Below are 15122 nucleotides of genomic sequence, written 5' to 3' on the forward strand. Positions count from 1 at the left end.
ATTTTACAAATGAAGCATTGCATACCTGTAAGTTTAGACAGAACATGCGACCTTTGCCATACAGCACATCTTATAGTGGCATCGGTTCATATTGTTGATCCCTAGATGCAAAGCAGCCACAATGCAGCACACTGATATGGCGGTCCATTCAAGCTGACCCGCCTCTGCATTTGTTAATGGCTGCTGAACGCTTATGCTGCTGCAGCTGCTACTTACTGGTGTTGATAAACAATATACAGTATGTACCCATGAGGGGTTTGTAGAATCGTACTGCACCTCCTTAGTCTCAATCATGCTTGATGCAGAAAGCACTCTTAAATTTAAAGTCATTAACTCCAAATGTAAAGGTATTACCATGTTAATGCAAAACGGTTACATTTATAAGATGCATGCAAACACATAAACATTAATGTTGGCACAGATTATTTAATAGTGTGAGAGGGTTAAGAACTATTGCTCTAGACCCATTGGGTCCTTTCCAATTGTTTCAAACGTGTTTGATTTGTATTATTTAATTTTAAGAAATCTAGTTTCTGGTTTCTGCGGTATGAGTTACCCACTGATTTCCACAAAAAAATAATCAAAAAAAATAATGGCTGAGCAATATAACAGAGCAACGGTAACAGTGGTGTGTAAGCTACTGAGGCATTCAGCTTATGTTCAGTAACTCAGCCTGCTTGCTTTGCCTTGTCGGTGTAGATGAACACAAGGTTGCATGTATTCCGCTGTGTGCACAAACAAGTTTGATGCTTAGCCTGTTGGCCTCATGCCGGCACAGATCAAGTGCAGTGACCTTGCGCTGAGAAAGTAGCAATTTTGTTTGGCACAAGCAGATTTTTTTTTTCCTGCCTGTGCCCGTTCTGTAATTTTGTGGCTCACCCTGATATTGCTTGCAAAGCTGACAGTGCAGTTTTGGTCTCAAAAATTACGCTTGCACACCTCCACCTACTCAGACCACATGTTAGCACAAGTGCTGGCGTTATGTGCTATTTTTGTGTCCAAAATCCCCAAAACGTTTATGTATATTATGTTTGCCTATATCATTTTGATATAAATTCTGCAACCACTTGTTTATAAGCACATCAAAAATGTGATTATAATATGATCAAGGCAATAATGTGAGTAAGGTAGAGCTTGGCCATAACTCAGAATTCTGCACAGCTTCCAAGTTTATACAGTGCAGTTTTCACTCTCATCATCAGCGGTATAAGAGCACAGACAGCGGCAACCTCACTGGCCTCAGTAGTTCACACAACTCCATGAAAGATCTTAGGGAGATTATAAAGTTCTCTCTCCACTCTGCATCACTGAACTCCCTTATTGCCTGTTCCCACCAATCATCGCACCATATCCTCATCCAGGAACTCTGCGTTGCCGAGGAGCATCAGTTGAATTATAGTAATAATTGCCCCAAGAACCCACCCTGAAAAACTGTGAGCCTTATTTTTGAAACTGTTTCGAAGTCTAAAGGCATCCTATGATTTGCCATCCTTTGTCGCCACCTGCTCTCTCTCAGGTCACTTTAGTCCGGTCTACTCGACACTGTGTAATATGAAAAACTCAGTAGTATGTAGTTCCAGTGCTAGTGCTGCCATTTGCACTCATCCGGAAGGTCATATTATTGTGTCTCTTATTGTGTGTGGGGAAAAAAAACAAAACACAAAAAAAACAAAACAATAATAATAATCTAACTTTGAAGTGTCAGCTTCCTCTCCAGATAGTGGATAAAGTGTTTGGAATCATTCATGTGGAGTGTGTACCTTTGGGTCGTGTGTAACTGGCAGTACTTTAAACATTGATTTGATCATTTGTAGTAGCCTGTATGCAAATTGCTAATTTGTTGTTCCGTTTCTTCTTTCCTCCATGTGCTGTATGACATGAATCTCTTCAATTCCCATAACAGGTAAGTGGCTTTGCCAGTTATTTAATTTTAATTGGTAGTCTGTGTGAATATATTGGAAGAGAGAATTTGTTTTGTTAACTCCTGCAATTTGTATTACGGATGAAAAGATAAGCAGGAAACAAAACATATAGTAGACTTTCACCTGTCATGAAGTCATGAAAGCCTATTTTCTGTCACATAACCACACGCAATAAGTGTATGAGGTTTGTGACCCATCATCAAAACCAAATGAATCTCTTAAAGATATCAGTTCCATAATGGATTCTGCTGTCCAATGCTCTCACTCAGAAACAAAAACATTTTTTCTTTTAAACAAAACCTCCTAAATTGTATTCATACAACAGAGAGGCTGCTCTTGTCTTATTTTCTTGTGGAGTTTTGTGGGAGAGAATTATTTAGGAAGAATCTAGTGGTGTATTGACTTGTGGATTAAAAAAATCCCAGTAGAATAGAGCGTTTCTGTGAGAGTGTGAGTTTAGGGGCTCAGCCTCACCATTTATCATACAATCTTAGGCCAATTCTTAGAGATGTGAGCGGTTTTCTTGCTAGGTCCACGGATAGGTGATGGTGATGGATATAGAAACAATCTGACAATCTGCCTCTGTGTGCTATACACACACACTCACACACACACACACACACACACACACACACACACACACCACCCCTCACTGACGCAACAAGTCATCACCCTTTATTGAGCAGGCGAGCCTGTCAAACGTCCCCGGTCTTTCCAAAGGGAGTGAGGGAAAGGCTCCAGCCAAATAAAGGAAGGATTTGTCTGCTGACGTAACCCGTCTATAAAGTAAAGTAGAGTGGTGTGACAGCAAAGGGTGCAGGCAGGTACATTAACTCAAAGACTAGGCGTTGGGGCTCTTACTCAAACTTGGCTGATTTAACTCATGTGCATAGGTTCCTCAGATAAGTCAGGGGATAGGCATGGAAAGCTATTCATATTCAGACCTGGGCTGTGCAGCTGCATAACTCTTAGTTTGGGCAACGCAGCCACAAAATTGAAATCAACCGTTTGCAGTGCCTGCCCCTCGGGATGCCAGGTTTTAGTCATCAGGAAGGTTTTGGGAGCGGGGTTTTTAGTACATCTTGCACGTCTGCTTTTAAAAACAGCAGACAAGAAAATATTTTTTCTACAAATCACTTCTGGGTTTTTTTTAATTTCAGAAATATCCACTTAATAGAAGGAAATAAAACTTTTATTATTATAAAATTTGTCCTTAAGCACTGTTGCCAAGTTCTTCCATTGTATCTATCTCGGTGTAAGTCACACACACACACACACACACACACACACACACTCGCTCTCTCCCCTGTCTCTCTGTGTCTCTCTGTGTCTCTCTGTGTTTCTCTCTCTCTCTCTCTCTCTCTCTCTCTCTCTCTCTCTCTCTCTCTCTCTCTCTCTCTCTCTCTCTCTCTCTCTCTCTCTCTTATCTTCACACTCTTATCAAGTGTCTCTTCTCATGTGCTGAAGACTCCCACCACTAGTTTTATTGTGACTACTCCAGTTAACGCTGTCAATTAAGACAACAGATGTAACTTTGTTAAAGTGTAGTGGAATAAATTATTACATTCTCAAAGACAATTGGTTATACAGAAGGCCACCAGTTGTTTTCCCCTCTGACTGAGATAATATTAAAATGTATGATCTCCCTGTACTGTAAATACATCTCTATCTTGAATACTACTACCATTACTACTACTATTACTACAAATACTAATACTACATCTCTATCTTGAATACTACTACCATTACTACTACTGTTACTACTAATACTAATACCACATCTCTATATCTTGAAGACTATACTACCATTACTACCACTATTACTAATACCTACTACTACATTACTACTACTATTACTTCTAATGCTACTACTACTACTAATAATAATAATGATATAGTGATAATAGTCATCACATATAATCATATTTTTTTTATTTCAATGTTAAACAGAAACCAAAGTTGGACCAGCTGAAACATGAATTATAGCCAGTCTGTTGTCAGTTGTTATTACTCCTGATGTGCCTAATGCAGGCTGAGAGTAATCTCATATTCTGCTCATGAAAGATCATTTCAGAATCAATGCTGTGAGTTGGTGAGTCAAAGTTGTGAGATTGTGATGAATCCCCATTGGTTACCTATTGTTTAGACACTCCATCACAATCCTTACGGGGCTTTTGAATAGCATATCCTGCCTCTATTATACTCAATGGATATCAATCTCCCACTCTGGGGCCAAGTCTAAAGGAAAGAAATATACACCCCGCCAGTGCGTATCGGACTATAGATTCAATTGAAGGGAGCCCTGGATGGCATCCCTGTAGATTTGAGGCAGCTATTTCTTTTTCGTCTGGAGGGGATCCCAGAGGGGTGGTGTATATTGAGTCTGCTTTGAAAGCAATGCTTCCATTAGATGGGAGTCAGTCATCTGGTTCAGTGTTAACACGTGCAGAATGCCTGATTCAACATCCCTCCCATCCCTCTCATCCTTCTCACCAGTATTATGGAACAGTCAAGAAGGCAGTCAGAACCTATCCGGACTCAACATATAGCCCAATTACATTAAGCATCCTTCTGCATGTGCTTTCTGTTACTTTGACTTACGATTGAGTGGCTGTCAGCATGTTTACATAGTGCAGGGCTTCATTTTACATATGTGAGTTAACAAAAATTTGTATTAGGTCACCTCTTGCTCTTGTCACTTGTAGTTATACTTTTCATCATGAATGATTTACTCACATTTAAATGTTGATGTGAGCTTATCTATCTTCTTTCATCCTTAAGGGCCTAACTAACGCTTCTTCTCTACTTGCATGTGCTGTAGACAAGGAGTTGACCTGCTGTTCCAGCTGTCTCTCAGTCTTTGATATAATAATCAGGGTGCATGACATGGGTCTTGAGCTGAGGAATAAACACATTAATAAACATAGCGTAATAACAAATTCAAAAGGTGCTTATTGCTTTGAGTCAGGCCCTAATTGAAATCACTTTTTGGCAGTGTTTTGCATGCATTATTTTGAATTGCTGACCTTTTGCCTAGTGACAGCCAGTCACTCTCCTGATGAACTTGTGTATTATAAAAACAGATTAAGCCATGGCCTTTGTGTTTTGATTTGCATTGCATATGTAATGGCTAAGCCGAATGGAGTCCTCTTGGTCTCTTAAGGCCCATCTGATCAGTCTGTCCATTCAGCCAGAGCACTCCCTTGGCAAGTCAATTCGCATCAAATTGGTTTATTATGCCAAATGCAAGTCTATTCCATATAGTCCTCCTAACTTCAATAGATTTCATATAACACAGGATGGCTGGTTTATGCAAATTGTGCCTCCTTATCCACTAAGGATAGCAAAACAAATGATACAAAATAAAGTGTATTTGGTGCAATAAATAAATTAATAAAATGGAAGCATACCCAAACCAAAGTGACAACGACCACTGTGAGTGGGAGTTCTGAAGGTGCTAATGCAGCTCTGTGACCAGGTCAGCTATGACTCATGACCGAGTTCTGTACCATAATTCACAAGAGCTACCTCCACAACCTTCTCCTTTTATTCCTCTCTTAAGAAGGGCACCACTATAAATTCGGCAAGTTCTGAGTCAGCAGGAAGCTAAGCTATGAAACAAAAATGGGAAACCTCTTATTCTTCACATCACATCCATCTCCACAATCTCTGAGGTGCCCAAAGATTTTTCTTCTATCAGATGTCTGTAATAGGTCCAATAACATGAAAAAGATGAACAATATAAATTTCAATCATGAACCTTTCAGAATTTCACTGCATGGTGCAAGGCAATGGTTTTGTGCGCAGGACTATGAAAAAGTGTCTATCTATCTATCTCTCTATCTCTCTATCTATCTATCTATCTATCTGCCTGCCTGCCTGCCTGCCTGTCTGTCTGTCTGTCACCTTTCACACTCACCCTCCTTTATCTGAGTGCCATGAAACTGGGATGCCAAAACTTCCACATTTGATGTGGTCAAAGCCACTGTATGACATTCTGTCTTCTCGTTGAGAGGTTGTCACCTCTTCAGTGTTGCCTTATCCTCAAGAAACAAGAGAGTATGAGATATGGACAGAGTCTGAATGCTCCGGGTCACTGCCAGAGCAAGTCTTAATTGGTAAACAATGATTCAGAGAGGAGCCTTTTCACAAACACGCTGCAGTCACTTGTGTCTTTGAATAGCTCCTGAACAATGAACAATTATCACACAATATGTCAGTTCTAATAATTCATTTGATACGTTTTAGCCTTGCTCATACACTTCCCTGTTTACTTTGGTGGCTGCCGGTCTTCATGTTGCACTCACGTCATACTGGAAGAAAATCACATTTTCTGAATACAGACATAGTTTTTAATAGTAGCCTTAGTTAAACAGGGATCTCAAAACATAGTTTTTCCAGTTTAAAATGTAACTTTTTTATTATAACAAAGAAAACAAATTATGTGTTTTGCATGACATTAGAAATGATGCATTAATGGATGATTTCATCAGTCAACTATAAATAGTGCGCTCATTAACATATCAGTTTTGTTGGCTGAGCTACTTTTATGCTTGCTTTTCATACAGAAAAGTGGAGCACAGCTGACAATGAGATCCCTGAGAGTAGAGCAAGTTGAGTAGTCAATATGAAAATAGGTTTGAATGAAATATTATCTCCTACATCTCTCTCTCTCTCTCTCTCTCTCTCTCTCTCTCTCTCTCTCTCTCTCTCTCTCTCTCTCTCTCTCTCTATCTCTCTTTCTCTCTCTCTCTCTCTCCCTCATCTGTTTCTGGCTTTATTTGCATTCAGCGTGAATACCTTGTATTTCAAGATTCACCCCCTCTGAGACTAAAATCACCAATAGGCCTAAGTAGGTTGCCTTGGGTCTTCCTGAATTTTGTTGCTGTCGTTGTGATGTTGTCATCAGCTCAGCCTAGATGTTGGGAATTATTGAAAATTTTGAAAAGTGTGGGTTTGATACTTTAAGATGTTATGTTGGTCAGCCTCACAGACAAAACTGGAGGCAAGCTTGAAAGTAGCACTATGCTAGCGGAGTTTTCACTTGTTTTTGCCAAACTGGTGTGCACTGGCATATGTGCCTTTACTTTTGGTAGGTAGATAAGACTTTGTTTTGATAGTCAGTGTATTCAACATAGATATAGTTTTGTGAAGAAATTGATGCCTGATTGATGTGATATTTTTGTCCAATACCAGATGCTCTGTCCAACATAATTATTTTCCATCTATGTATTAAAATATTTGGATGTGTAAAACATGTAACATGTTTGCATGCATTTTTTTAGATTTTAGATTTTAAAGATTGTACTATAACATAACTCCATGATGAGGCCAATAATCTGGTAATAAGGCTCTACTATAACAAATACAGTACTTTTCGGTCCTAATCTGATTAAATCCATCAAAAGACACTCGTGCACATTTACCATTTTCCCATGTGTAGAGCAATTTGTGGTTAGTTCCCACAATTACAAGATTCTTATTTCATCACATGTTGAATTAACTCAGCTCTTGTGTTAGGTCAGTATTAGCAAAACGCTGCCTCCTTTGAAACATTGTCTCTCTCTTTTGCCAGTGCTCTGCAGCAGAGGAGGGATTAGAGATAAGGATGATTGTTTGGCATCATCTATATGGCTCTCACACTCATTCTTGAGAGAAATGGATAAAAAAAGGAAAAAAAAGAACTGTTTCACTCTGGCTGAATGTAACTAAGATAGGAGCTTAAATACAGTATTCCATTCCACACAAAGTTACTTTGTGTTTGCGTAGCACATCCTTGCTCTTTTAGTTGCCTACAAATGTGTCCAGTTTCTCCTCAGACATTATACAGCTCTGTATGGCTAATTCCAATGATTGACCACACACTGTTTTAAAGAGTATACACCACAACTGTTTATAATGCATGCTAGGCTTGGTGGTCCATCATTGTGACATTGACCTTGAACTTGAATAGTGGGGCACACTACCCCCCCCCCCCCCCCCCCCCCCCCTCTCCACCTCTCTCTCTCTCTCTCTCTCTCTCTCTCCCTCTCTCTCTTGCTCTCTCTCATTCTCTTATCCATGGCCTAGCTCAGTCAACACAGTAGTGATGGTTGAACCTGGCTACTAATAGACAACTTCAGGTTTTGTGTCTTTGTCTCAGTCCTGTTTTATTGCTTTATGTTCTATTGTTTATGGTTCAATTTTATTAAAGGTCCCATATTCTACACTTTCCAGTGTTTTATTTTATGTCTTGAGTTCCATTAAAAGCTGTTTGTGTGGTGTCATGTACCAAAAACACTCTCAATCCATTTTTCACGTTAATTTTCCAGCATCTCCCTGAGCCTTACCAAGAACAGGCTGTTTTTGTTACTGTGTCTTTAAGGCTCATTAGTATTAACAACCCTGTGTTCTAATTGGCTAACCAGAGTGAAATATGACACCACAGAGCTGGGGAAATACTCTGGTAATAAACAATGACAAGCGCTCAACCGCTTTGAAAAAAAAAAAAACTTTGTTAAACTATTATTTCTTACAAAAATAATAATGAGCGAACCTTTGTGATGCCACAAAGTTACGGAAGTCCGAACGGCTCGTTTAGAGGCTTGGTTTTCTATATGGATCGTGTGGATTTAGTTGCCGACCGTTCATTTTAATACTTCCACGATGTTTTGATGGCACGTCCACCTCCGTTATAATCAAAGAGGCAAGGGGAATCCTGTTTTCCACGATATGGGACCTTTAATATTTCAGTAGTATTACTATTATAGCTACTAATTTAACTTGTTGAGCTCTTGATCCTAGGCTCTGAGCTCAAAGTGTGTTTATAATGGGCTACTTGTAGCAAGGAATCTGCCTGTCATCTCTAAAGCAAGATTATTTTACTTAACTCCATGTGAAACATTAGTATTGTTCTCAACCTACACCACTTTTTTGTTCTTGATTAATTTTCTGACACACATGTTACTAATATCACCTTTCTATCACCTTGGTCAGTTGGTGCATACCTCACCCTCGGCTCTGTATCGTGCACAGCTTGGAAATTGACCAATTCAACCTTTTGTTCTCATCCAATAGATGCATTTGGCTTTTGAGTTTGTTTTATTGTTTGCAGCTTGCGGATATTTGCCTAGGTGAAAGCCTATTGCTGCCCATAATTGGTGCACAAATGTCTTATTGTTCATTTGAAGTTGGTCCTGTCAAAATAATGTCTGGAAAAGTGCAAATTACAGCACCATTACGGTGTGAATGTGTTTTTAACATTTTCTTGTATGTATGGGTTCAGTATTCATTTTTTACGCATCTATCCATCTCTAAACTATCCCAATATATTAGCATATAATTCTACGTTTCTATATTTTACTGTAGTGACTCATAAGCACAGGACCTGTTGTTATATTTGTAATGCCAATTGAGCTTTGCAGCGTTGACTGATATGCCATGCACAACAAGTGTGAAAGTGTAGGTTTATTATTAAGTGTAGGAGATTTAAGCAGAACTTGCAATACATATTGTGTCTCTTCTATGAAAAGACTGGTTGATTCTGATTCCTGCTGTGACCATCTTTTTGCTCAAATCTATAATTAAACGCCAACTTAAAAGCCGAGTGCTTTGCAAATGACCCGAGGGTGATGTTGACTTTTTGTTGCACTTTAAGTGGGCATTTATTAATACATGTCTGTGTTTTCACAGTTTTCAAAACACATTTTCATAAAGGACTTTTAACTTCGAGGCACATTTTCTCCTAAATGGCTCAGGGATAAAGAAAGGCATCATGCTTATTGCATGAGAGCCACTTCCTGTTTAATTACAGAGCATTTTCCTTGATTTATTTACAAGACATTCAAGGGAGTATTTTCTGAAGTACATGGTGCTCTGGAAATGATCTGTTGTTAAAAATACATATCACAGCTCTTAGTATAACTTTATAAAGAGAAATTTAGGTCCCCCGCACTTAGTGCTGGCTAGTGCCTGTGACAAAGTTTGGTTAAGACACCCCGACTGCAGGCAGCCTTCAGGGACCTGAGCCAAAGAGAAAGTTTTTAGATTTAGCTTACAAATCTATTCTGCCCTCATCTGCCTAGCTCTCCTGCACTTTTCAATTGGTCAAACTCTTTTTCTTGCTATATATCTTGATAGAATTGCCCTAAGGAGAATTGCTCTTTGTTCCACATAAAAATAAGATGAGCTTGAAAAAAGGGGAAATTTATGAATGTTACTAGCCAGTCCTGTGCCAGCTTTTTCACCTTGGCACAACAAGGCAGACAAAGGAATGGGATCAAATTGCAAGGAAGGTGAGTCAGAGACTCAGGTAATTAATCAACGTTAAAGGTCCTGCCGGCTCCTCCAGCTTCTTTCAGACGTGACTATTTGGAAAATTCTGCTGAGAAGACTCAAAGCCTGAGTCTCATTAAGGCCTTAAACTTCCCTTTATGTCTCAGCTTATGCTGCTCAATTCTGTCTTTCCTTGTTCCCACTTTAGATGTGTAGATATGAATTTTATTGTAGGAGGGTCAGGGTGTCAGAGTCACAGATATGCCGTTAATGAAATTGCTATTGATATGATAAGCACAACGTTGTTAGCTTTCTGACAGGGATATGAAGAACCAGAGATCAGTTCCCACCTTCATAAATTCTGCATGTTTTATTTAATGCTAATGCTAACTATTTAATTAATGCCAATTGTAGCACTAACCCTTACTCTAACATTAACCAACTTATTTTAATTTGTGCCTACCCTTACCCTTTGTACCTGTTACTTAAACCTAACCCTAATCTCAACCAATCAATTTCCTTAAAATGATCCTAATTACGTAGTTGTTCCATCTTCCTCACCTTAATCTGATCCTAAAGACGTGGTTTGTAGTTCCCTGCTAAGATTATTTGCTAATCCGCCATGTGATGTGACAGGTTTTGTTTCTGAAGTCCCTGGAGCTCTAACAACTTTACATATTCATCAATTTTATTCATATTTAACAAGAAAAGTGGTGATAACACTGTCAGAAACTATGAATTATACTGTATCAGTTCTGTTTTCACCAATAAAGAGATTTGTCAAAAAAAATAAAATAGTCATATTTACAAAGTACATTATTTTTCTACAAGGTGAATGACAGATAACATCAATCTGTCAAACAAACAACCATCAGAAATAGAATAATATAATAATAATAATAATGTGTGTGTGTGTGTGTGTTTGTGTGTGTGTGTGTGTGCATTCAAGTATGGCTTATCTTGACAAATACATTGTATGAAGCCTTGCTTAATGGAACATGGCCAAATTTCAGAGCCACATGGTGACCCTCTCACTCACAATGAGTCATTTTTACATACATGTTTCATCTTTAAACTAGTTTCTCCAATATGCATATCAGTCCCGAAAGTTTTTTTTTTTTTTAGTTTTTTTTCTCAGTAGTTCAAACAACCGGCATTCCTGAGGGATTGGCATGAATTCTGGAGTTCTGTAATTCTGTCTGTCTTTTTGTCATGTTTGTTGTCACATGTGCTATCACATCTTGACCAACAGTAGCATGTTTTTTCATAAACTTCACACGGATAATGAGGAGAGAAGTCACGCCTACGGTGCTTACTGTCCAATGGAAATCTGCTCTTTCTTTGTGGCACATGAAGAGCAGGCCTTTAATCGTCTTCATTAATCCAGCTGGCCTGGAGAGATGCCATGGCCTTCTCAGCTTTTAAAGATTGAATTATCATAATGAGCATCGTCAACATTTGCATGGCTATGCTGTAATCAAGCCTTTGCAGTCGTTCAGCAGTCGTTCAACAGCAACTTAATTTTAGCTGCCGCCATAAATCACTTGGTCGGTCGGTCAGTAGGGTCAGTCTCTCTGTCCCAAAAATTTTAAAATTCCCACTGCACATACAGAGATACAGTGCAGTAGCTGTGAGTTTCTCAGGCAGCCACACTGGTGCTTTAGCTCACTTGGTAGGGCAGCAGATTCATGCGGGCTCCCAGGTTCTAATCCTGGGGTTAGAAAATCAGTCTTTTGCATGTGGTTTCACAGAGTCAAATAGGTCACAGTTTATCACAAATTGCATGTTTGTTTAAATTTCAAGGACATAGGACAAATATGTATTAGGGCAACTTTAAGTCATTTAAGGTGACACAGTTGGGACGCCTCTGTTCACCAGTGTGGCCCTGAAGTAAATATCTTGTCCGTTATTAGCATAAATGCCGAGCTGTTTTCTTTGCAATGTCATGTGAGGGCATGTTTCTTAAGGGGAGAGTGGGTGATCGTCATCCACAAACATTCACGTTGTACATCAGTTTAAAATGGTCCATATTCATTTCTACTGTACATATGGATCAAAGTTTTTTTCATATTTTGCAACTCATTGAATTTGTGTGTTTTAGCTTTTATGCTTAGGTTTTGCATGTATGGAATGGTGGTTATTTTACAGAATATCTTTGTAATACTGTATCTAACATTGAGTCATTGAGTTGAGGTCGCAATGTGACAACTGAACATCTGCTCATCATTTGCCTCTTTGCGGCACTCATGATCCATGTGAAAGAGCCTTGAATTCTTTGGTCCTATACACACACAGACACTGGATGAAGACTTCAAGCTTATTCTAAGATCTTATTCTTAAACTCTGATTTTTGTGTGTGAAATTCACAGGTAAAAAATCAAACACCTTAATGATGCAAAAAAACAAACAAAAAGTGTGAGATAAAAACAAAAATGTCTGAGAGGTCAAGTTTAAATAATGGTCTGTATAGTGCCTCATAGAAGTGTCTTCCAAACAAGGCACCTGCTAAGCAAATTGCAATTCAACTCAGGTTTTAAATAGTATCTCAAGTAATGCTGCTTTGAAAGTCAATCTGGATTTAACACTTTGAGCTTCTTAGTTTTTTTTCTTCTTTGAGATAAAGCTTTTCTTTTTAACTTCATTTTATAGTTTCACTCCTTCCTCTTCAGAATCTCTACTCTATTTTGCCCTTCTGTCTATCATTCCTTCACTTACTTGCACTGTGTGTGTGTGTGTGTGTGTGTGTGTGTGTGTCAAAAACATACATATTATTCACTCAGCAGAACATCAATCTGTTGGAATAATTTAATTCTTACAAATCATTGTATTTTGTGATTTTATAATTTATAATTTTATTCTGATTCTCACCCCACAATTTTCAGATTGTTGGTTTGCATCCCACTAGACTGCATATGCCTCAACAGACATCTCATTAACAAAATTAATATTATTTTTACAGCAGATGACAAGAGAAAACAGGAGCATATTGTAGGCATGCAGAATATTTCATGTTGACATGGCCTGGCGCTGGGGAGCTGTTCTACTTTAGAGGGGTGGTAATGTATAACACACTCAGTGGCAGAACCTCTGTGGCAGTGTGGGTTCAACAGACAGATGCAGGAATAACACACTGATCCTAAGTGGCTGATGAGAGAGTGCCACACAGACATACTGTCCTACATAATATGTAGGAAATATCTCATACAGACCTCAGGAAATAGCCTGTCTATTTCCATAGGTAATAGTAATAATACTTTAAAAATAATAATACTTTAATAATACTGTTTATATAGCTCTGTTCAAAACATAGTTACAAAGTGCTTTACAACAGGGTAAACAAAAAAACAAAAACAAAAACAAATCAACAGCAAAAGCAATGAAAGCAAGGTAAGAAATATGGAAGAAAAGCAAGAAACATGAAAATAAACCTTAAAAGGGAGGTCAGGACACTGCAGGATGATTAGATAAAAGCAAGTCTATAAAAATAACTTTTAAGAAGTAATTTAAAAGATGGAACAGATTTAGCTGGCCTAGGTTCCAAGGGCATGTCATTCCAAAGTCTAGGAGCCTTGATGGCAAAAGTCAGATCACCTCTTGCTTTTAATCTGGGCTTTGTAACAGCCAATAGGGACCTGGCCAAAGAGCTTGGGCAGCGATCTGGCTCATATTGGGTTGAGAGGTCTGTGAAATAGCTTGGCACCAGACCCATTCATGCCTTGAAATTGATAATTAAAATCTTAAAATCAATCCTGAAACTAGCAGGTTTCCATTGATAGTGGTAATGGTGGCGTGGTCTTTTTGATGTTGACGAGAAAATCAGCACATAACAAACAACTTACCAGCCATTTCTTGGTTTTAAATCTGCTTTAAATTAGGTACAGATTAAAGGAACAATTCACCTCAAAATGAAAATTGAGTCATTATCTACTCACCCCCATGTCAATCGAAACTTCATTGAAATTCGTAGGACCACCAGCAGCACAGCGAGTTAGCCCCCGTAGTTCCATCGCAGCATTTCTCCTACACTAGTCAAGCTAACAGGGCCAGGGTCTTTTTACAGCTCTGTAAAAGCATAAAATGACCATCAAACAGCTTGTGCAGCATAATCCATGATTTTGTAGCCACATGATTTCACTGTAGGTCCATATGTCCATTATTTACCTCATTATCTCCTAGATTTTCCTTATTGACAATGCTCTGGTTTGTGCGTGAACCCCTGGCGGAAGACTCTGCTTGCTGCTATAGGGTACATGCTCAACCATGCGTGACTGTTGGCGTGCTCTAGGACAAATCATTGTCAATGAGGGAAATATGGGAGATGATGAGGTAAATATTGGACTTTTGGACCCACAGTACAATTGTTTGGCTACCAAACTCTTGGATTGCCCCACACAAACTGTTTGAAGAATTTTGATGGTCGTTTTATGCTGTTTTGGAGCTGTAAAATAGATGGCTCTGTTCATTTCAGTAGTTTGCGAGAAGACTGAGATGAAACAACAGGGGCTAACTTGCTGTGTGTTTGATGGTCCTACAAACTTAAGTGGAGTTTCAACTGACATGGGGCTGAATAGATAATGACTGAATTTTCATTTTGGGGTTAGATGTTCCTTTAAAGTGCATATGGAGTTGCCTACTCACAAATTTCATGATTCCAGAAGTGCCATCTTTACTATACTTCACTCAGAGAAATAAAGTAAAAATCCATGTTTCATCCTTGTTAATGAAGCACACAGGGCTCAGTTACTGGCCCTTGCCTCTGTAATACATCATGTTAACTGGAGAATGAGGGAAGAATAATGGCTATCCCTATTGCCGCTACAAATCTGGTGATTTGTCAGTGAAAGCCCAGATAAATAGTTTGCCCCACCTGACTTCAACTTTGGCTATGATACAGACTGTATTATCCAATGGCCTTGAGTAGCCGTTTCTCCTGACGTGAGTGCTGCT

Source organism: Centroberyx affinis, unplaced genomic scaffold, assembly GCF_046629955.1.
Source record: "Centroberyx affinis isolate AG114_WGS23_722 - 3 ecotype Tasmania unplaced genomic scaffold, CSIRO-AGI_Caff_v1 ptg003009l_1, whole genome shotgun sequence".
NCBI lineage: Eukaryota > Metazoa > Chordata > Actinopteri > Beryciformes > Berycidae > Centroberyx > Centroberyx affinis.